At 46.6% G+C, this 21143-nt stretch overlaps 1 long non-coding RNA gene and 1 pseudogene across 1 annotated transcript; one reads left to right on the top strand and one right to left on the bottom strand.

Annotated features, from left to right (window-relative positions):
- The first annotated feature begins 394 nt into the window (after positions 1–394).
- On the top strand, positions 395–12222 carry LOC118149505 (uncharacterized). The gene is made up of 3 exons (XR_004737025.3): positions 395–1909; positions 3145–3276; positions 4176–12222. It is a non-coding gene; the product is annotated as an uncharacterized LOC118149505 (long non-coding RNA).
- Positions 8608–8699, bottom strand: LOC118149625 (small nucleolar RNA U13; annotated as a pseudogene).
- Positions 12223–21143: the final 8921 nt, after the last annotated feature.

Below are 21143 nucleotides of genomic sequence, written 5' to 3'. Positions count from 1 at the left end.
CAGTGAGCCAGGATCCCGAGTCTGCACTCCAGCCTGGGTAACAGAGAGACTCCATCTAAAAAAAAATAGTGTTCCTAAGGACTGAGAGGAGAAACTGAGGCATGCATACTGGAGTTGGGGTGGGGCTTGGTGAGAGAATGGGTTCAAGTAACCTGTGAAAGACTCTCAGAAAGTTAGAGCAACTTAAAAATTATTTATTTTACCTCTCACTTCCACATTTTCCAGATATAGAAACCAAAGCTGAGAGGGGGGAGATAAGTATCCAAAAGCACCACGTTCCTAGGGAGCAGGGTTGCCAGAGAAAACACAGGACATCCAGTGAAGTGTGCGTTTCGGACTCTCAGTGTATGTCTCAAATAATGCACGAGACTTAAATTATAACCTTATTCACTCTTTGTCTTCAAAGGTAACTGGGCATCTGTATGATGATTTGCTAAGTCTGACAACCCTCATGAGGGTAAAATGAAGATTCGAAAAATACTTAAATGTTAAGCAAACATGCAAAATGAGGACAACTCTGTTCCCATTTTGCAGACAAGGAAATTGCACATTAGGGAGGTGACTTGCCCCAAGGCCACACTCAGAAGTGTCAGAGTCGGATTTGAACCCAGTCCTGATTCCAGAGGTTTCAACTTTACTGTTGTGGCCAGAAACATGCCGTAGTTCTACTCCTGTGTGTGCATGTTCTGTCTTGAATATAACCCTCTCCCCATCGTGTAAGTGGGCCATTCCCCTCCCTGACATTGAAGGGCCCCGTCTTCAGCAGGTGCCTCCTGACCCAGCAGACCCCCATGAGCTCAGATCCCTGGGACCTGATGGCTGCCCTTATCACATTCCCTGACTCCGCATCTTAGGACCCAAGTCTGACCCTCTTCAGGATCTGCAGCTGTGTTACAGGAAAGGGGACCCGATCCAGACCCCAAGGGAGGGTTCTTGAATCTCGTGCAAGAAACAATTCAGCATGAGCCCGTAAAGTGAAAGCACATTTGTTTGTTTGCTTGTTTTGTTTTCTTTTGCTTTGTTTTGTTTATGAGATGGAGTCTCACTCTGTTGCCCAGGCTAGATAGAGGGTAGTGGTGTGATCTTGGCTCAGTACGACCTACGCCTCTCAGGTTCAAGTGATTTTCCTGCTTCAGCCTTCTGAGTAGCTGGGATCACGAGTGCATGTCACCACACGTAGCTAATTTTTATATTTCTAGTAGAGACTGGGTTTCACTATGTTGGCCAGGCTCATCTTGAACTCTTGACCTCAGGTGATCCGCCTACCTCAGCCTCCCAAAGTGCTGGGATTACAGGTGTGAGGCACAAAGCAAGTTATTCTTTCCTAAAAAAGCAAGTTGTTTAGGAAAGTGACGATAAAATAACTACTCCATAGAGCAGCCCAGAGGGTGCTGGTGCCCATCTTTAGGGTCATTTCTTCATGACATGCTGAATGAGGAGATTATTCATGACTCCTCTTTTGTATATCATACAGGGAAACTTTCTGATGTTGCCATGGCATTTGTAAACCGTTGTGGCGCTGGTGGCAATGTAGCAGGGAGGACGAGCATAGGTCGCTCTGGTTGCCATCTTGGTTTTGGTGGGTTTTGGACTGGCTTCTTTACTGCAGCCTGTTTTACTGGCAAGGTCTCTGTGACCTGTATCCTGTGCTGCCCTCCTGTCTTATCCTATGACTCAGAATGCCTTCACCACCTGGAAATGCAGCCCAGTAGGTCTCATCCTTTTTTTATCCAGCTCCTATTCAAGATGGAGCTGCTGTGGTTCACACGCCTCTGGCAGCTGGGCTCCTTGGGATCTCCTGATGTTCTGTCCCCTCTGTCCCCAGCTCCTGGGTCCCTCCACCATCGCTGTCTTCCTGAGCTGCCTGCCCCTGAGTTTCTTCATCACCAAGAAGAGGAATCAGTGTCAGGTTCGGCTTTTGGGAAAAAGACAAACCAGGCAGGAACTAGGGAGGAAGATCCAGGTCCTGGTGTGGGTAATGGGGAGAGCAGAGCTGAGTCGGAGCCGGCGGGTCTGGCTTTGTTCTTGTCTCAGTGAGTCGCCCATTGTGCAGACCTGCCCCACTCCTTCCCCATCACATTGGATGGCGGCTCTTTTCTCCAGTGTTCAGACCCCAGGCCCTGGGTCAGATCAATTCCTTTTTCTCCTGCACTCCATCAGTCAGCAGATTTGCTTGGCGTCATCTTGAAAATGCATCCCGCAGCAAGGCCCTGGCTCACTCCGTACTTCTGCCCCAGCCTCTCTCCATTTCCAGCCACAGGAGACCTGTGTGAGCTGAATCCATTGCACTCTCCTCTGCTCAGGCCCACAGTGGCCCCATTTTTCTCAGTCTGAGCCAAAGGCCCCACAGTGGCCCACCTGGCCTGCCCTGAGCTGCCTCATTGCCTCAAGCCTCACCTTCCACTCATCTCCCTCCCTTTCCCACCTATCCCCCTTCCCCATCCTCACACCTGCCTGATGTTCACACATCTCTCCAGGAATCCGATTTACCTGTTTTCTCCACCTGGACCACCCTCACTCCAGAAGACCCTGGTCCCCTCCAGCACCCCCTACAGTCAGGGCCACCTCCCTTGCCATTGTCCAGCAAGGACACGGCCTGCCCATCCCTCTCCTCCCAGCAGCTCCCTTCCTTGGCCTGTCCTGGGTTTGTTTTTGCTTTTCTTCAGCACTTCCCACTTCCTAAAGGGCCCTGCAGGAAGCTCCTGGCAGGGACCAATGGCCTTGCTCTCCTTAGACTGCAAGCTCTGCAGCAGCACGGGCCACTCCCTGTTGCAGACTCAGTATCTAGTTAATGCTCGGCATGCAGAAGGCGCTGGACCAGTGTTTGAGAACTACGGAAGAAGAGAGGGAGGAAAGAAGGGTCGGAGAGAAAAAGGGAAGAAGGCAGGGATGGGGAGAAAGGAGGGCGAAGAGGAGTGAAAAGGAGGGAGGGAAGGAAAGATAGGAAAGGGGAGGACAGACAAAGGGAAGGAAAGAGGTGAAAGAGAAGGAATGAGGGAGGGAAGGAAGAAAGGGAGGGAGGGGAAAGAAGAGGGCAGAAAGAAAGGCAGGAGAGTAGAAGAAAGGAGTAGGGAAGAAAAAGAAAAGCGGGAGAGAGGAAGGGAGGGAAGGGGGATGGAGGGAAGGAACTTATTTCCTCTCTAGGCCCAGCTGTCCCAATGTCCATCTGTCACTTGGACTGTTTCTCCAGCCGCCTGCGTGGCTTTCATCCAGGCCCAGTGACTCATGCCTGTGATCCCAGCACTTTGGGAGGTCAAGACAGGTGGATCTCCTGAGGTAAGGAGTTCAAAACCAGCGTGTCCAAAATGGCAAAATGATCTCTATTAAAAAATACAAAGATTAGCTGAGCATGGTGGCAGGCACCTATAATCGCAGCTACTCCAGAATCTCAGGCAGAAGAATCACTTGAACCCAGGAGGCAGAGGTTACAGTGAGCCAAGTTCATGCCACTTCACTCCATCCTGGTAACAGAGCAAGACTCCATCTCAAAAAATAACAAAATACCTTCTCGAGGCAGCTGTCTTCTGATAATGCTTCTCCCCCTGTGAAACACAGACCCCAGACTCCTGCCTGACCCTAAAGTGCCGAGTGACCCTGCCCATGCACACCGAGTGTCCTCTGAGTCATGCTGCTCCCTCTGCCTAGTGTTTGCTGCGCCCTGTCTCAGAGCCTTCACTCCCTCATCCTCTGCCTGCCCAGCACCCACGTCCTGTTCATGTAACATGTAGCTCAGGTTGTAATCCCAGCACTTTAGGAGGGCAGGGGCAGAGGGTCACTTGAGCCCAAGAGCTTGAGGCCAGCCTGGGCAACAGTGTGAGACCCCACAACTCCACCAAATATGTAAAAGAAAACAAGAAAGATGTAGCTCAGGCATTACCCACCTCCAGGCAGCCTTCCTGATGGCGCCATACCTAGGTGGGCTCGGGGGAAGCCTCTGTTCTCTGGGCATCAGAAGCGGCCTCCCCAGGGCAGTGGTCCCGGGTCAGCTCCTGCAGGAGTCCAGGCACAGGATGATGGTGGATGGATCAGGACTGAGGGTCAGGGATGCGGAGAGGCAGATAGCTTTGGGACACAGTTGTCGAGATCTGTGGGATTTGCTGCAGGGTGACTGTCAGGGTGCAGGGGAGAATTCCAGACCAGCCGTGTCTTCATCTCTCTCTTCCCTCCAACCCCAGGAGAGCAAATGAGGCAGAAGGACTGCGGGCCCGGCTCACCAGCTCCATTCTCAGGAACTCGAGGACCATCAAGTTCCATGGCCTGGAGGGAGCCTTTCTGGACAGAGTCCTGGGCATCCGAGGCCAGGAGCTGGGCACCTTGTGGACCTCTGGCCTCCTCTTCTCCGTGTTGCTGGTGTCCTTCCAAGCATCTACATTTCTGATCATGTCACTCTAGTCTCTCTGCTGAACATGACTGGGGAAGAAGTGTGGGGCTCAGGAGGTGAGGTAGGTGGAGCCTCCCAGATTTTACCACCTTGTCCATCAAAACCCACACATTCTGGATCCTGTTCTTTCAGGGTTCCTGCTGTCTTCCACGTGAATGAATGAATCACATCATTCTGGTGAAGGTGACAGCGGCTGGTGAGGCCTGCTGTTCTGAGAGTTCCAGGCTTCCACTGATGTAGGGAGGAGGGTTCAGGTGCAGACGGGCTGCAGAGGTAGAATCCAGGGTCTGAGTGGCTTTCCTGCTGCTGGCCAGCAAATGTCCACAGCCACCCTGTCACTGACGTGATCCTTGTCCTGCCATTCTGTCATTTATTTCCGATGGCTGTCAGAACACTTCCTAAAGCACAGTTTTCAGAAGAATTTAAACATGTTGATGCATAGTCCAGGCACCGTGACTCATGCCTGCCATCCCAGCTCTTTGGGAGGCTGAGGTGGCTTCAACCTGGTTGGTGGAGATTGCAGTGAGCTGAGATTGTGCCACTTCACTCCAGCCTGGGCGATGGAGCAAGACTGTGTCAAAAACAAAACAAAACTAAACAAAAGGACCACAAATGGGACCAACACCTAGGGCCCTCCCATGCTGCTCTCCCCAGGAGTCCCCAGGTTCAGCCCTCATGTCTATCACCTCATGTCTATCACAGAGGCCTTTCCTGACCACCTTTACCACCACCACAGCACCCCTGCTCATGCTAATGCACTCTAACCTGCACCTGATCTCTCTTTACTTTTTTATTTTTGAAGACAGAGTCTTGCTCTGTTCCCCAGGCTGGAGTGCAGTGACACAATTTTGGCTCACTGCAACCTCCACATCCCAAGTTCAAGCAATCCTCCCACCTCATCCTCCTGAGTAGCTTGGATTACAGGCAGGTGGATTACAGGCAGGTGCCACCACGCCTGGGTCATTTTTTCTTTTGTACTTTTAGTAGAGATGGCATTTCACCATGTTGGCCAGGCTCGTCTTGAACTCCTAACCTCAAGGGAGTTGCGGGAATTACTGGTGGGAGCCACCGCACCTGGCTGTACCCGCTTTAGATTTTATTCTTCATAGGGCTCTCCACCTGATGTGCTGTCTGTGTTAATGGTTTGTTTATGGATCGCCTGTCTCTTTCCCCCTCATTAGAATGATGGATCCATTAAGAGAGCAGCAACTATATTTTGCCCATTGCTGTTTCCCCAGAGCCTTGAACCCTGCCAATTATATAATAACCAGGCAGTAGTTATTCATAGAATAAATGAATGTAAGAATTAATAAATGGCCGGGTACTGTGGCTTGTGCCTGTAATCGCAGCACTTTTGGAAGCCGAGGTGGGTGGATTGCTTGAGGTCAGGAGTTTGAGACCTGCCTGGACAACATGGTGAAACCCCATCTCTACTAAAAATAAAAAAGTTAGCTAGAAATGGTGATGCATGCCTGTAATCCCAGCTACTCCGAAGTCTGAGGCAGGAGAATTGCCTGCACCCAGGAGGTGGAGGTTACAGTGAGTCGAGATCATGTCACTGCACTGTAGCCTGGCAGAAAGAGAAAGACTATCTGAGAAATAAATGAAAATAATTTAAAAAAAGAATGAAGGACAAGAAGGCCTAGATAGAAGGAATAAGTTACAGTAATCAATAGTGCACAAGGGAATTTACAGTGAATGAGAATTTATTTGAATATTTCAAGATAGCTAAAAGAGAAGGATTTTCATGTTCCCGAAACAAAAGATAAATATTTGAGGTGATGACTGTCTCAGTTACCCTGATTTGATTATTACATATTGTCTACAGCTGGGGTCTCCCACCCTCCTGGCCACGGATCAGTACTAGTCTGTAGCCTGTTTTTGGCTGTCTTTTTTTTTTTGAGACAGAGTTTCACTCTATGTATCGGTACGATCTCAGGTAAATGTAACCTCCACCTCCAAGGTTCAAGCAATTCTCCTGCCTCAGCCTCCTGAGTAGCTGGGATTACAGGCATGTACCACCACACCTGGCTAATTTTTGTATTTTTAGAAGAGACAGGGTTTTACCATGTTGGCCAGGCTGGTCCCAAACGCCTTACTTCAGGTGATTCGCCCTCCTCATTCTCCCAAAGTGCTGGGATTACAGGTGTGAGCCATTGCACCAGGCTTTTTTTTTTTTTTTTTTTTTTTTGACTGGGAGTTTTGCTTTTGTTGCCCAGGCTGGAATGCAATGGCATGATTTTGGCTCTCTGCAACCTCTGTCTCCCAGATTCAAGTGCCTTTCCTGCCTCAGACTCCCAAGTAGCTGGGATTACAGGTATGAGCCACCATGCCAGGTTAATTTTTGTATTTCTAGTAGACACAGGGTGTCTCTATGTTGGTCAGGTTGGTTTCAAACTCCCAACCTCAGGTGATCCACCTGCCTCAGTCTCCCAAAGTGCTGGGATTACAGGCGTGAGCCACCATGCCCATCTCACCTGTTAGGAACTGGGCAGGCAGCACAGCAAGTGAGCAGCGGGCGGGCTAGGGAGGCTGTATCTGTGTTCACAGCCACTCCTTATTGCTGGCATCACCACCTGAGCTCCACCTCCTGTCAGATCGGTGGCATTGTTAGAGTCTCATAGGAATGCAAACCCTACTGTAAACAGCACATGCAAGAGAGCTAAACTGCGTGCTCCTTATGAGAATCCAATGCCTGTTGATCTGTCACTGTCTCCCATCAACCCCAGAAGGGACAATCTAGTTTCAGTAAAACAAGCTCAGGGCTCCCATTGATTCTACGTTACGGTGAGTTGTGTAAATATTTCATTATATATTAAAATGTAATAATAATAGAAGTAGGCCGGGCACAGAGGCTCATGCCTGTAATCCCAGCACTTTGGGAGGCTGAGGCAGGCGGATCACCTGAGGTCGGGGGTTCAAGACCAGCCTGGCCAACATGGTGAAACACCATCTCTGCTAAAAATACAAAAAGTGGCATGGTGGCAGGAACCTGTAATCCCAGCTACTTGGGAGGCTAAGGCAGGAGAATTGCTTGAACTGAGGAGCAGAGGTTGCAGTGAGCCACAATTGTAGCATTTTGAGAGGCTGAAGTGGGCGGATCACCTAAAGTCAGCAGGTCGAGACCAGCCTGGCCCACTGGTGAAACCCCGACTCTAATAAAAATACAAAAATTAGCTGGGTGTGGTGGTAGGAGCCTATAAGCTGAGTTACCTGGGAGGCTGAGGCAAGAGAATTGCTTGAACCCAGGAGGTGGAGGTTGCAGTGAGCTGAGATCATGTCCCTGCACTCCAGCCTGTGCAATAGAGCAAGATTCTGTCTTTGTTTTTTTAAAAAAAAAGGCAAGCCAGTTACAATGGATTATATCTGTAATCCCAGGACTTTGGGAGGCCAAGGTGAAAAGATCACTTGAGGCTAGGAGTCCCAGGTAAACTGGGCAACATAGTAGGACCCCGTCTCTACAAAACATTTTTTAAAAAATTAGGCACAGTGGCATGTGTCTGTAGTCTCAGCTACTCAGGAGGCAGAGGCAAGAGGATTGCTGGAGCCCAGGAGGTGGAGGCTGCAGTGAGCCATGCTTGTGCCACTGCACTTCAGCCTGGGTGACAGACTGAGACCCTGTCTCTCAAAAAAATAATTCAGAATAGAGAAAGGTATGAATTGTAAGTTCAAGCATGCCACGTCCCAAATTTCCTGTAGGAGTATTGATGCACACCCCAAGAACTCTGCGTTCATTTCCCAGCGCTGCCTTAACAAAGTACCCTAAACTGTGTGGCTTCAACCAAAGAAATTTATTCTCACAGTTCTGGAGGCCAGGAGTCTAAAACCAAAAGATTTTTGATTGTTTTTTCTTCCTGTGAAGGCTGTGAGTGAGGATCTGTCCCAGATCTCGCTCACGGATTCTCAGAGCCTCCAGAGTTCCTTGGCTTGTAGGTGGTCTTCTGTCTCTGTCTTGACATTGTCTTCCCTTTGTAGGTGTCTTTGTCCACACATCCTTTTTTTATAAGGACACCAGGCACACGTGATTAGGATTCACCCTCATGACCTCAGCTTAGCTCAATCACATGTGAAGAGACTATTTCCAAATAAGGTCGCATCCACAGACTCTGCAGCGTAGGGCTTCGCAGGGCTTCAGCGTCTTTCTGGGAGACACAGGACAATGCGTAACGCTATAGATTTGCATATATTTTTAGTTTGAGTTTCTGGATTTTATTTTCTCTTTTTCACGTCAAATAGGTGATGTGATGATACCGTAACAAGTTTTGAGGAAGGCACATATTATAAAATAGCCTGATAACCCAATCGTCATGCTTAGGTTTTGTTTTTTTAATTTTGATTTTAGTTTTTCTTGAGGCAGGGTCTTGCTGTATTACTCAGGCTGGAGGGCAGTGGTGCAATGATGGCTCACTCCAGCCTCGACCTCCTGGGCTCCAGCGATCTTCCCACCTCAGCCTCCCAAAGTGCTGGGATTATGGGAATGAGCCACCACCCCCAGCTGTTCCCTATTTTTTGTTTGTACATTGTTCATTTTACTCAAAAACACACCTTTGCAGCTGGGCATACTGGCTCATGCCTGTAATCCTCAGCACTTTTGGAGGCTGAAGAAGGTGGATCGCTTGAGGTCAGGAGTTCAAGACCAGCCTGACCAACATGATGTAAGGCCTTCTCTACTGAAAATACAAAAATGAACTGGACGTGGTGGTGCATACCTATAGTCGCAGTGACTTGGGAAGCTTAGGCAGGAGAAACACTTGAACCCTGGAGGCGGAGGTTGCAGTGAGCCAAGTTCATACTACTGCTCTTCAGACTGGGTGGCAGAGCAAGACTCTAACTCAAAAAATTATAATAATAATGAAATATATACACACACACACACACACACATACCTTGGCAATCTTTTTATATATCAGCATTCACTGGTACAATTTAAATTCTATGTATTAATCTAAATGAAATCTACCAATCTAAATACTATTTATTAAATTCCACAACTGAAAACAATAGGCCATGAATTTAAGTGATTCAAAGTTCAAAAACTATGAAAGACTATAGAACTGAGTCTCCCATATGGCAGCCAGTGGCATATGTGTTTATTGAAATCTAAGTGAAGCCAGATATGTTGGCTCATGCCTGTAATCCCAGCACTTTGGGAGGCCGAGTCAGGTGGCTCACCTGAGATCAGGAGTTTGAGAGCAGCCTGACAACTATAGTGAAATTCCACGTCTACTAAAAACACAAAAAGTAGCCGGATGTGGTGGTTAGCCCCTGTAACCCTATCTACTTGGGAAGCTGAGGCAGGAGAACTGCTTGAACCTGGGGGACAGAGGTTGCGATTAGCCAAGATCATGCAACTTCACTCCAGCCTGGGCAACGGAGCGAGACTCCATCTCAAAAAAGAAAAAAAAAAATCTAAATGAATTAACATTAAAGAAAATGAACCTGTGCATACTTCTCGGCCTTCCCATATTGTATTCTTCAGTTTCATTAATTCACTTATATTCCTCTCTAAGTTGTCTATTTTCATTAGGATTTTGTCAAACCTTTTTTCAAAGTTCTTAGTTTCTTTACATTGGGCTACAATATGTTCTTTTAACTCACAGAAGTTTCTTATTATCCATCTTCTGAAGCCCGATTCTGTTAATGGGATGTGCTCATTCTCCATCAAGCCTTGTTCCCTTGTTGATGAGAAACTGTGATCCTCTTTAGAGGGAGAGGCATTCTGATTTTAAGTATTCTCAGCCTTTTTATGCTGGTTTCTTCCCCTCAGTGTAAATTTATCCACCTGTTGTCTTTGTAATTACCAATTTTCAAATTAGGTCTCTGAGTGGACGTCCAAGTTGTTAATTCCTAGGGCTGAAATATGAGCAACCCACTGTGCCGGCCAAAACAGCGGCGTTAAGACTGATGGTGCTTTTCTGCCTGGGAATCTCCAGTCTGGCTTCCTACTTGAATCCGTAATAGGCGACTCTGCCTTCCTGGAGCTCCAAACCTCAGTCAGAAGGGGAACCAGTCCCGTTTACTTTGCACCAAGAGCTGCTGCACCGAGGTGCTGGCAAAACTGCTGCGCCAGCCACAAGAGTCGCACTGGCGACCCGTGCGGTTTCTTCTAACCTCGGTCAGAAAAGGAACCAGTCCCGTTTACTCTGCACCAAGAGCTGCCATGCTGAGGTGCCAGCAAAACTGCTGCGCCAGCCACAAGAGTCACGCTGGCGACCCGTGCAGCTCCTCCACTGAGAATCTACTGCTCCGTGAGTGACCAAAATTTGTCTGAAAGTGTGGCATCCTCTCTTTCTCTGCGCTTTCACTGGGAGCTGCAATCCCGAGATGGTAGCAATCAGCCATCTTGGATTGTTCTAGAGAAAAAAGGATAAAAAGGAATGAGCAAAGTCTCCAAGAAATGTGGGACTATGTGAAAAGACCTAATTTACGTTCCATAGGTATACCTGAATGCAACAGAGAGAATGAATCCAAGCTGGAAAATATTCTTCAGGATATTATACAGGAAAATTTTCCTAAACTAGCAAAGCAGGACAATATTCAACCCCAGGTAATACAGAGAACACCACAAAGATATTCCTCAAGAAGAGCAACCCCAAGGCACATAATCGTTAGATTCACTAGGGCTGAAATGAAGGAGAAAATACTAAGGGCAGCCAGAGAGAAAGGTCAGGTTACCCACAAAGGCAAGCCTATCAGACTTACAGCAGATCTCTCAGCAGAAACTCTACAAGCCAGAAGAGAGTGGGGGCCAATATTCAACATCCTCAAAGAACAGAACTTTCAGCCCAGAATTTCATATCCAGCCAAACTAAGCTTCACAACTGAAGGAAAAATCAAATCTTTTATGAACAAGCAAGTACTCAGAGATTTTATTACCACCAGGCCGGCTTTATGAGAGCTTCTGAAAGAAGCATTACACATAGAAAGAAACAACCAGTATTAGCCTTTCTAAAAATATACCAAAAAGTAAAGAGCATCAACATAAAGAAGAATTTACATCAACGAATGGATAAAACAGCCAGTTAACATCAAATGGCAGTAACCCTAAATTTAAATTGACTAAATCCCGAATCAAAAATACAGCCAAAACCCAACAGTACGCTACATTTAGACCCATTTCACATGCAAGGATACAAAAAGACTCTAAACAAAGGGATGGAGAAAGATTTACCAACCAAATGAAGAGCAAAAATAAATAAATAAATAATAAATAAATAAAAAGCAGAAGTTGCAATACTCGTATCTGATAAAATAGATTTTAAAGCAACAAAGATATAGTGGTAAAAGAATCAATGCAACAATAAGAGCTAATGATCCTAACACCCAGATACATAGAGACTTAGACTCAATGAGACAGAAAATTAATAAAGATATAAAGGACTCGAACTCAGATCTAAAACAAGTAAATTTAATAAATATTTATAGAGCTCTCCACTTCAAATACACAAAATATACATTCTTGTCAACACCACATCACACCTACTCATAGGTTTAAATGAAATATTGATTGGCCATTATTAATACCCATTTTTTTTTTAGAATAAAGCAACATTTCTGTTCTCTCGCCCTCTTTTTCTCCCTCTTTCTTCCTCTCCTTCAAATTTTTTTTCCTTCTCTTAAAAAAAAAAAAAAGAAAAAGAAAAATCAACTTGTAGACCTGTAGATCCAGGTCAGCAATGTCTCTCTCATTGCCTGATTTTTTTCCTTCCCTTCTCTCCCTTCCTTCCTCCCTCCCTTCCTTCCTTTCTCCCTCCCTTCCTCCTTTCCTCCCTTCCTGCCTTCCTTCCTTCCTCCCTAAAAAAAAAAAAAGAAAAAGAAAATAAAGAATTTGGTTCTTTGGCTTCCTGGGCCAAATTTCAGGTGCTCCACAGCTGCAGATGGCCCAGAAATATGGTCCTCATTGCAAAAAGTTCTATTGGTTGGTGTTGGTGCAGCCTTAAAGCCACTCTCCCACCTTTCCTCAAAACCAACTACTGTTAGGGATTTTTTGGTGATTCCCTTTCGAGATGATCTATGCACAATCAGCATGTGGACTTAATACATCCACCTAAAAATATCAGCATCTCCCGTGTAGTTCGAATGACCATGTACTAGTCCATGGAATGGAATGTATTCAGCTAGTTTCATAATGAAGTGCTCTTGAGTTTTTCCCAGGTTTCCTGTTACAATTATTCTGTGGTGAACACCATTGTCTCTGCAGAGTAAATTCTTAACAGTGGAATTCCCTGGCCACAGGGTTTATATGTTTTTCTCATTTCTTTTCTTTTTCTTTCTTTATTCTTTTCTTTCTCTCCCTCCCTCTATTCCCTCTTTTTTTCTTTTCCTACTTCTTTTCTTCCCTTTTCCCCCTCTCTTCCCCCACTTTTCTCTTCTTTTACAAGGTCTTCTATTTAATGGCATAATTCTAAATCACTGCAGGCTTGAACCCCTGGGCCCAAGCGATCCTCTTGCCTCAGCCTCCCAAGTAGCAGGGAATAAAACCTGTGCCCCCATGCCTTTGTATTTTTTTGTTCTCTTTTTTGTGGAGATGTGTCTTACTATGTCGTCCAGGCTCATTTTCATGTTAGTAGGTGCTTTTCAAGGGATCTTACCCAAGAGTACCTGGATGGAACTTAGAAAGTCACTTGAAGCCCTTGTCATTGTGTTGAAATTTTGTGTCTGTCTTCTCCATCCTGGGGAGATTTAAAACTTGTATCTCCTTTTCAAGCAGATCAGTGACTTCAAAAAGTGTACGAATGTTGTGAGGCAAGGCGGAAGGATCACATGAAGTCAGGAATTTGGGACCAGGCTGGCCAATAAGGTGAAACTCTGTTTCTACCAAAAATACAAAACTTACCTCAGCATGGTGGTGCATGCCTGTGTCCCAGCTTCTCAAGGGGCTGAGGCAGGCAAATTGCTTGAATCTGGAAAGTGGAGGTTGCAGTGAGTCAAGATCGTGCCACTGCACTCCAGCCAGGTACAAATAGCAGCTTTAGACTTGATCCCGCTAGGCATGACCACTGGGCACGTTCAGCAGTGGATCTCCGATTCTGCCTCAGTTTCCAGTGTTTTCTCAGGCCTGAAGTAGAGCATCTGAAGCTGGGCTGGATGTCTTTCTGCATAAATACTCTCTCCACTTCCACCTTCAGCCTGGGTGAAGACTCATGTCAGGGGAGAGCCGTCTTCCTCCTAAAGCCCTACCTGTCTGATGGCTGAGACTTCTGCCTCATTTCAAGAACTCCCAGGGGCCCTTGAACGTCTTGTTATTTGCTAAATGTGCCAGCACAGATTGCCTGTGCCTTCCCTCGGACCTTCCTGCCTCTCCCTATAGAGCTGTCTGAAGCCTGGAAATGTTTATTTGCTTTTGGAGAAATTCTACTTCCATCTGCCCCAGACTCATCAAAATTACAGTAACAGCCAGCACTCTAACTTTCTGAAGCCTGTTCCAGCAGACAGGAGGTCTCTTCTTCAAGTCCTCTTTGTAACTCCATATAAGATGAGGAAACTGAGGCAGATGAACTCATGAATACAAAGTGCCAGAGCTTGGGTTTAACCTCGAATCCCTGGACCCAGGGGTTCGAGGCCTGGGTTCAACCTTAAAGTTTGTGGAATTTAAGGTTGGTGTTGGAAGTGTTCTGTTTGGCACCCCCTGCCCTGGTGTGTGGGGGTTGGGTCCTGGGTTGCCTGCAGAGCCCGTTTACGCCTGCTGACCTGACGTATTTGTGACTAGTGTTGTCTTTAACTGCAAAATGTTGTGGTTTGGGAGAGAAGTTCTGTGCTCACCCTGTTCATGTGCACCCTGAGGAAGCTCTGACACCACCATGCAGCCTCTGATACACACTGGAGAAAGCTGGAGCTAGGATGTGCCTGTCAGCAGGAAGAGCTGTGAGCATCTACATCCACATGTAGACATATTTGTATACATACATTCATATACACACATCCATATATATACGTCTTTATATACATCACACACATTTATATACCCACACATTCATACACATGTTTACATACAGACACTTCCATGTACACATCACTGTACACACACATTCATACACACATATCTCTGCATTTTGGTATATCTGTATACATACACATCTACATACATCCATGTACAGATACATCTGTACACAGATGCACACACATTCATATACATACATCTGCACACACATCTGTGGGGATCAGGGAAACAGCATTAAGTAGTGAGGGTCTGGTAATAGTATTGTTTTGACATATTTTGGGTGAACTGACTGGCTAGTGGCTATCAGAGGGGTGTGTGGGGTTTGTTTGCAGGTTGTCAAGGCCATCAAAGATATTTGTAGTTGCTCATGACTTTTCTAGAGGATCTCCCATGCGGGGCCTTGGAGAGTAGGTGAACTGTCCCCATGGCCCTCCTGTCAGTGTCTGCACAAGTGACCAACAAAGTTCTGGCTTCACTGGCCTCAAGGACTTTGGATTCTACTGTAAGAAACGCTAGTGTGCCATGGTTGGACGTGTCTGGTCACCACATGGAGATCCGTTGCCAGTGCCGGGATGGGAGCCAGGAGGATGTTGCAGTGAGATAGGTGTAATGACCAGGGCTGGAGCTGGTGTGCAGCGGAGGTGAGAGATGGGGTTTGTTCTAGTCACATAGTGACGGTCAACTGAGTTCCTGATGGATCCAATGAGGGAGTTGTCAAGGAAAGAAGAGGTGTCCTTTGTATTTATGTCTGAGTTTGTAACACAGGTTTCTAATTTTGAGAAATCTGCAGTTTAAAAATTGAGGAAGGACTGGGCACAGTGGCTCATGCCTGTAATCCCAGCATTTTGGGAGGCCAAGGCGGGTGGATCACTTGGGCTCAGGAGCTTGAGACCAGACTGGCCAACATGGCAAGTCCCTTTCTTTACTAAAAATAGAAAAATTAGCTGGGCATTGTGGTGTGTGCCTGTCATCCCAGCTACTTAGGAGGCTGAGGCAGGAGAATCACTTGAACCCGGGAGACAAAGGTTGCATTGAACGTGGATCCCACCACTGCACTCCAGCCTGGGTAACAGAATGAGACTCCATCTCAAGAAAAATCAAAAACTGGGGAAGGATCGGCATACAAAGCCATTAGCTGGGCTGTCTCCTGCCCTATCTCTGGTCCCAGCTTGTATAATCATGGCTGTGCTTTCTGGCCAAGCCTGTCATTCCAGGTGACACCAAGGCCTTTTCAGGGCTAGAGTGACCTACAGCCACCCATGGTTGGCAAGGCAGAGCAGTTCCAGGTGCAGCTGGAGATGAAACTGGTGATGGGGGCAGCCCTGTCATCTTTACGGGGAACCTCACACAGAAGGCGGGCAGCAAGCTGGCCTCTCTGCATCGCTGAGCCATCTGCTGAGTCACCAAGCCCACCTGACAGGTAGGCGATGAGACCCCTTGTGCCCTGTCTCTTACATGGCCAGGCTAGGGTGCGGGCCAAATGCCTCCTGATGGTCCTCATCATCCCTGCCTCTTAATATCAACATCCCATCTAAGTACAGATGCAGGCTCAGTGTGAGCCCCCAGAACCTCCCCCAACCTCCAACCTCTTCCACAAACCTTAAAATAGCAGCTTTAGGGTAGTTTTGATTCTCACCCACGATAAGAACCACATGTAACATTTTGACCTAAAATACACAGGGCATTTGAAACACACACAGGCTGAGCAGATGCTGGCACTGTGCCAGAGCCAGGGTCGCAACACCTGGGTGTGCTGCTTCTGTGTTCTGAAAGATTCCAAGGGAAGGACAGGGGCTGGGGCTGGGGGAACTTGGAGCAGTGGCTGTTGACAACCTCATGTGGGTGTTTGGGAGTCATAACAGCTGGCCCATTTCCACCTGTGTGTTCTGGATGACCTTCAGTGTTGCAGAAGCAGAAGCTTCAGAAGGTGAAATTTACCCAATGACCCATGATGTGTGGTTAATTCTTTTGTCATCTGTCCTATTTGATTTTGTTTTATTTTACTTTTTTTTTTTTTTTTGGGACAGTCTCACAGTGTTGTTGGGACTGGATGCAATGGTACAATCTTGGCTCACCACAGCCTCTGCCTCTGTCTCCTGGGTTCAAGCAATTCTTCTGCCTCAGCCTCCCGAGTAACTGGGATTATAGCTGCCTGCCACCATATTTGGTTAATTTTTCTTTTTTGTATTTCTAGTAGAGACGCTGTTTCACTATGTTGGCCAGGTTGGTCTCGAACTCCTGACCTTAGGAAATCTGCCTGCCTTGGCCTCCCAAAGTGCTGGGATTACAGGCATGAGCCACTGCACCTGGCCTCATTCTACTTTATCCTTGGACCAAGCATGGTGTTCCATGCCTATAATCCCAGCACTTTGGGAAGCCAAGGCAGGAGGATTGCTTGAGCCCAGGAATTCAAGACCAGCCTGGGAAACATACTGAGACCCCTTTCTCTACAAAAAATATGTGTATATGTATATATGTGTGTATATATATACATATATGTGTATATATGTGTATATATGTATACATGTGTATATATGTATATATGTATATATGTGTGTATATGTATGTATATATGTATGTGTATATATATGTATATATGTGTATATATGTATATATGTATTTGTATCTACATATGTATGTGTATATATATATGTATGTGTGTGTATATATATACACACACACACAGAAATTAGCCAATGTGGTGGCACATGTCTGTAGTTCCAGCTACTTGAGAGGCTGAGGTGGGAGGATCAATTGAGCTTGGGAGGTCAAGGCTGCAGTGAGCCATGATCAGGCCTGTCCACGGGCTGTTGTGCAGGGCACAGGTGTTGACTCTTCAAGGAGCCTTCCAACCCCAAGGCACCTGGGGTATTCCTGAGTCCCCTCTTTGCCTGAGGCTGGGAATTTTGGTCCCTGGTGGCTGACACTTTCACCTGCCTGCTCTCTGTCCCAGCAGCACTGCTGGAAAGGAAGGAGGAGGATGGATGCTGGGTGGCATCCCTGGGTGCCAAACTCTTCATGCAAGGGTGGGTGGGGCTGTGTGCCCTTGGCCTGCTGCAGCAGTGGGGCCGGCTGTGGACCAACTCCCTGAGGATCCAGTACAGCCTCCTGGATAAGGCACTGTGTGCCTGGCTGCAGGGCAGGTGGAGGTGGCAGGGCCTGCCCTGTTTCCTGTGGCTGTGGCTCTGAGAGCTAAGATATGCTGTCACCACAGGGTTTTCCATTAGTCATTCTGTGGGCTCTGAGTAGGACTTAGTCCCTGCTCATTAAAAAACAAAGGAGTGTCTGTTGAGGGGAATTTATCCATCTCTTAAGACCTCCCAATGAACAGGTTCTAATGGAGTGACAGGTGAAGCAGACCACAGGGTCGGGGGAACACGGCTGAGGCCAGGCTGGGCTGGGCCCTCCTCCTCTTGGAGCCCTGGTTGAGGGCTGCCTGGCAGAGGAGGGCAGGAGTTCTTTGATTTATTCTCACAGCTCAGGCAAAGCAGCCAGCGCACCAGTGCAGCACTGGCCAGAGGCTGCAGACAGAGAGCGGCTCAGACGGTGCCTACAGGCTGGAGCTGGGCCACAAGCTCCACTGCACACAGATCCTGGCCTTCAGCCACAAGGTGGGTGCCCGGGCCAGGTGGGATGTCCAGAGAGAGCACCAGAGTCTGGCGAGTGGTGATCTGAGTACACTGAGCTCATCCACAAAGAGATGAACTTGCTCCCAATAGCATAGGCATATAGGAATGGATCCAGGGCTGGCACTTCAGCCTCAGTCTTATGTCTATTCATTCAGGGTTGCTTCAGCTCAGGAGGCAGAGGTTGCAATGAGCCAAGAATGTGCCACTGTACTCCAGCCTGGGCAACAGAGTGAGATCTTATCTCTAAAATAAACAAATAATAAGTCAAAAAAAAAAAACAAAAAACAAAAGGCCAGTCTCAGTGGCTCACGCTTGTAATTCCAGCACTTTGAGAAGCTGAGGCAGATGGATCACGAGGTCAGAGTTCAAGACCAGCCTGGCCAACATGATGAAACCCTATCTCTATTAAAATACAAAAATTAGCCAGGCGTAGTGGTGGCTGCCTGTTATCCCAGCTTCTCTGGAGGCTGAGGCAGGAGAATCACTTGAACTGGAGGCGAGCTATGGGAAGCACTGGGATGAGAGCAGCAACAAGTGGCATCTCCGTGTCAGCCAGACCTTCAAGAATGACTCAGGTCCCACCCTGAGCAATCACTTCATGGAGGTGAGCTCAGCCACTGCAGCAGAGCCGTGCCCTGTGAGTCCAGCGTGGACAGCGGGAGCTAGGAATCCCCTCATGGCCTTCTGGCCCTGGCTGCAAGGATGCAGGCAGCTGAAACTCAACCTTGGTGACTTTCACTTACATATCTCCAGCCTGACATTCTCAGGGGTGAGAAATACTTGTCATAGTGCCAAGGACTGGAAGGAGGGTTTGGGAAACACAGATTTTGAACCGTATAAATGCATTTTGGAAACAGCAGTTCACTTTTAGTTTTTCCCGGAGCGGGGGTTCTTTTGCTGAGTTAGGAATCACGGTGTGCTCAGCAGATGAACAGGTGGTGGTTCTTCTACAGCACACATTTAATCTTGTACATTTTTTTTCCCTTTTAACATCCAGTCCTGCAAATGGTGGTTTTTTTTTTTTTTTCTTTGTTTTTTTGAGATGGAGCCTCGCTGTGTCACCAGGCTGGAGCACAGTGGCACGATCTCAGCTTACTGCAACCTCTGCCTCCCATATTTGAGCAATTCTCCTGCCTCAGCCTCCAAAGTAGCTGAGACTACAGGCATGCACCACAATGTCTGGCTCCTTATTGTATTTTTAGTAGAGACGGGGTTTCATCATTTTGGCAAGGATGGTCTTGATCTCTTGACCTTGTGATCCACTGGCCTCAGCCTCCCAAAATGCTGAGATTATAAGTGTGAGCCACCGCACCTGGCCCAACCTTCTTTTCATTTATTTATTTTAATTTTTTATTGCATTTTAGGTTTTGGGGTACACGTGAAGAACATGCAAGATTGTTGCATAGGTACACACATGGCAGTGTGATGTGCTGCCTTCCTCCCCATCACGTATATCTGGCATTTCTCCCCATGCTATCTCTTCCCAACTCCCCACCCCCACCACTGTCCCTCCCCTATTCCCCCCCCTACAGACCCCAGTGTGTGATGCTCCCCTCCCTGTGTCCATGTATTCTCGTTCAACACCCACCTATGAGTGAGAAAATGTGGTGGTTGATTTTCTATTCTTGTGTCAGTTTGCTGTGAATGATGGTTTCCAGGTTCATCTATGTTTTTACAAAGGACATAAACTCATTGATTTTTATGGCTGCATAGTATTCCATGGTGTATATGTGCCACATTTTCCCTGTCCAGTGATAAGCATTTGGGTTGGTTCCAGGTCTTTGCTATTGTAAAGAGTGCTGCAATGAACATTCATGTGCATGTGTCCTTATAGTAAAATGATTTATAATGCTTTCTAGGTCTTTGAGGAATCACCACATTGTTTTCCACAATGGTTGAACTAATTTACACTCCCATTAACAGTGTAAAAGTGTTCCTATTTCTCCACATCCTCTCCAGCATCTGTTGTCTCCAGGTTTTTTAATGATCACCATTCTGACTGGCATGAGACAGTATCTCAATGTAGTTTTGATATGCATTTCTCTAATGACCAGAGATAATGAGCATTTTTTATATGTTTGTTGGCCTCATGTATGTCCTTTATAAATTGGCTGTTCATATCCTTTGCCCACTTTTGAATGGGCTTGTTCATATTTTTTTTGTAAATCTGTTTTAGCTCTTTGTAGTTGCTGGATATCAGCCCTCTGTCAGATGGGTAGATTGCAAATTTTTTTTCCCATTCTGTTGGTTGCCAATTCACTCTAATGACTGTTTCTTTTGCTGTGCAGAAGCTGTGGAGTTTGATTAGGTCCCATTTGTCTATTTTGGCTTTTGTTGCCAATGCTTTTGGTGTTTTGGTCATGAAGTCCTGAATGGTTTTGCCTAGGTTTTCTTCTAGGGTTTTTATAGTGTCAGGTCTTATGTTTAAGTCTTTAATCCATCTGGAGTTAATTTTAGTGTAAAGTGTCAGGAAGGGGTCCAGTTTCTGCTTTCTGCACATGGCTAGCCAGTTTTCTTAACACCATTTACGAAACAGGGACTCCTTCCCCCATTGCTTGTTTTTGTCAGGTTTGTCAAAGATTGGATGGTTGTAGATACGTTGTGTTGCCTTTGAGGCCTCTGTTCTTTTCCATTGGTCTATATCTCTGTTTTGCTACCAGTATCATGCTGATTTGATTACTGTAGGCTTGTAGTATAGTTTGAAGTCTGGTAGTGTGATGCCTCCCGCTTTGTTCTTTTTGCTTAGAATTGACTTGGCTATGTGAGCTCTCTTTTGGTTCCATATGAAGTTTAAGGTGTTTTTTTTCCAGTTCTATGAAGAAGGTCATTGGTAGCTTGATGGGGATAGCATTGAATCTGTAAATTACTTTGGGCAGTATGGCCATTTTAATAATATTGATTCTTCCTAACCATGAACATGGAATGTTTCTCCATCTGTTTGCATCCTCTTATATTTTGTTGAGCAGTGGCTTGTAGTTCTCCTTGAAGAGGTCCTTTACGTTCCTTGTTAGTTGTATTCCTAGGTATTTTATTTTCTTTGTAGCAATTGTGAATGGCAGTTCGTTCTTGATGTGGCTCTCTTTAAGTCTGTTATTGGTGTATAGGAATGCTTGTGATTTTTGCACATTGATTTTGTATCCTGAGACTTTGCTGAAGTTGCTTGTCAGTTTCAGGAGATTTTGGGCTGAGACAA

Source organism: Callithrix jacchus, chromosome 19 (assembly GCF_049354715.1).
Source record: "Callithrix jacchus isolate 240 chromosome 19, calJac240_pri, whole genome shotgun sequence".
Classification (NCBI taxonomy): domain Eukaryota; kingdom Metazoa; phylum Chordata; class Mammalia; order Primates; family Cebidae; genus Callithrix; species Callithrix jacchus.
This window is presented reverse-complemented; position numbering and strand designations above follow the sequence as displayed.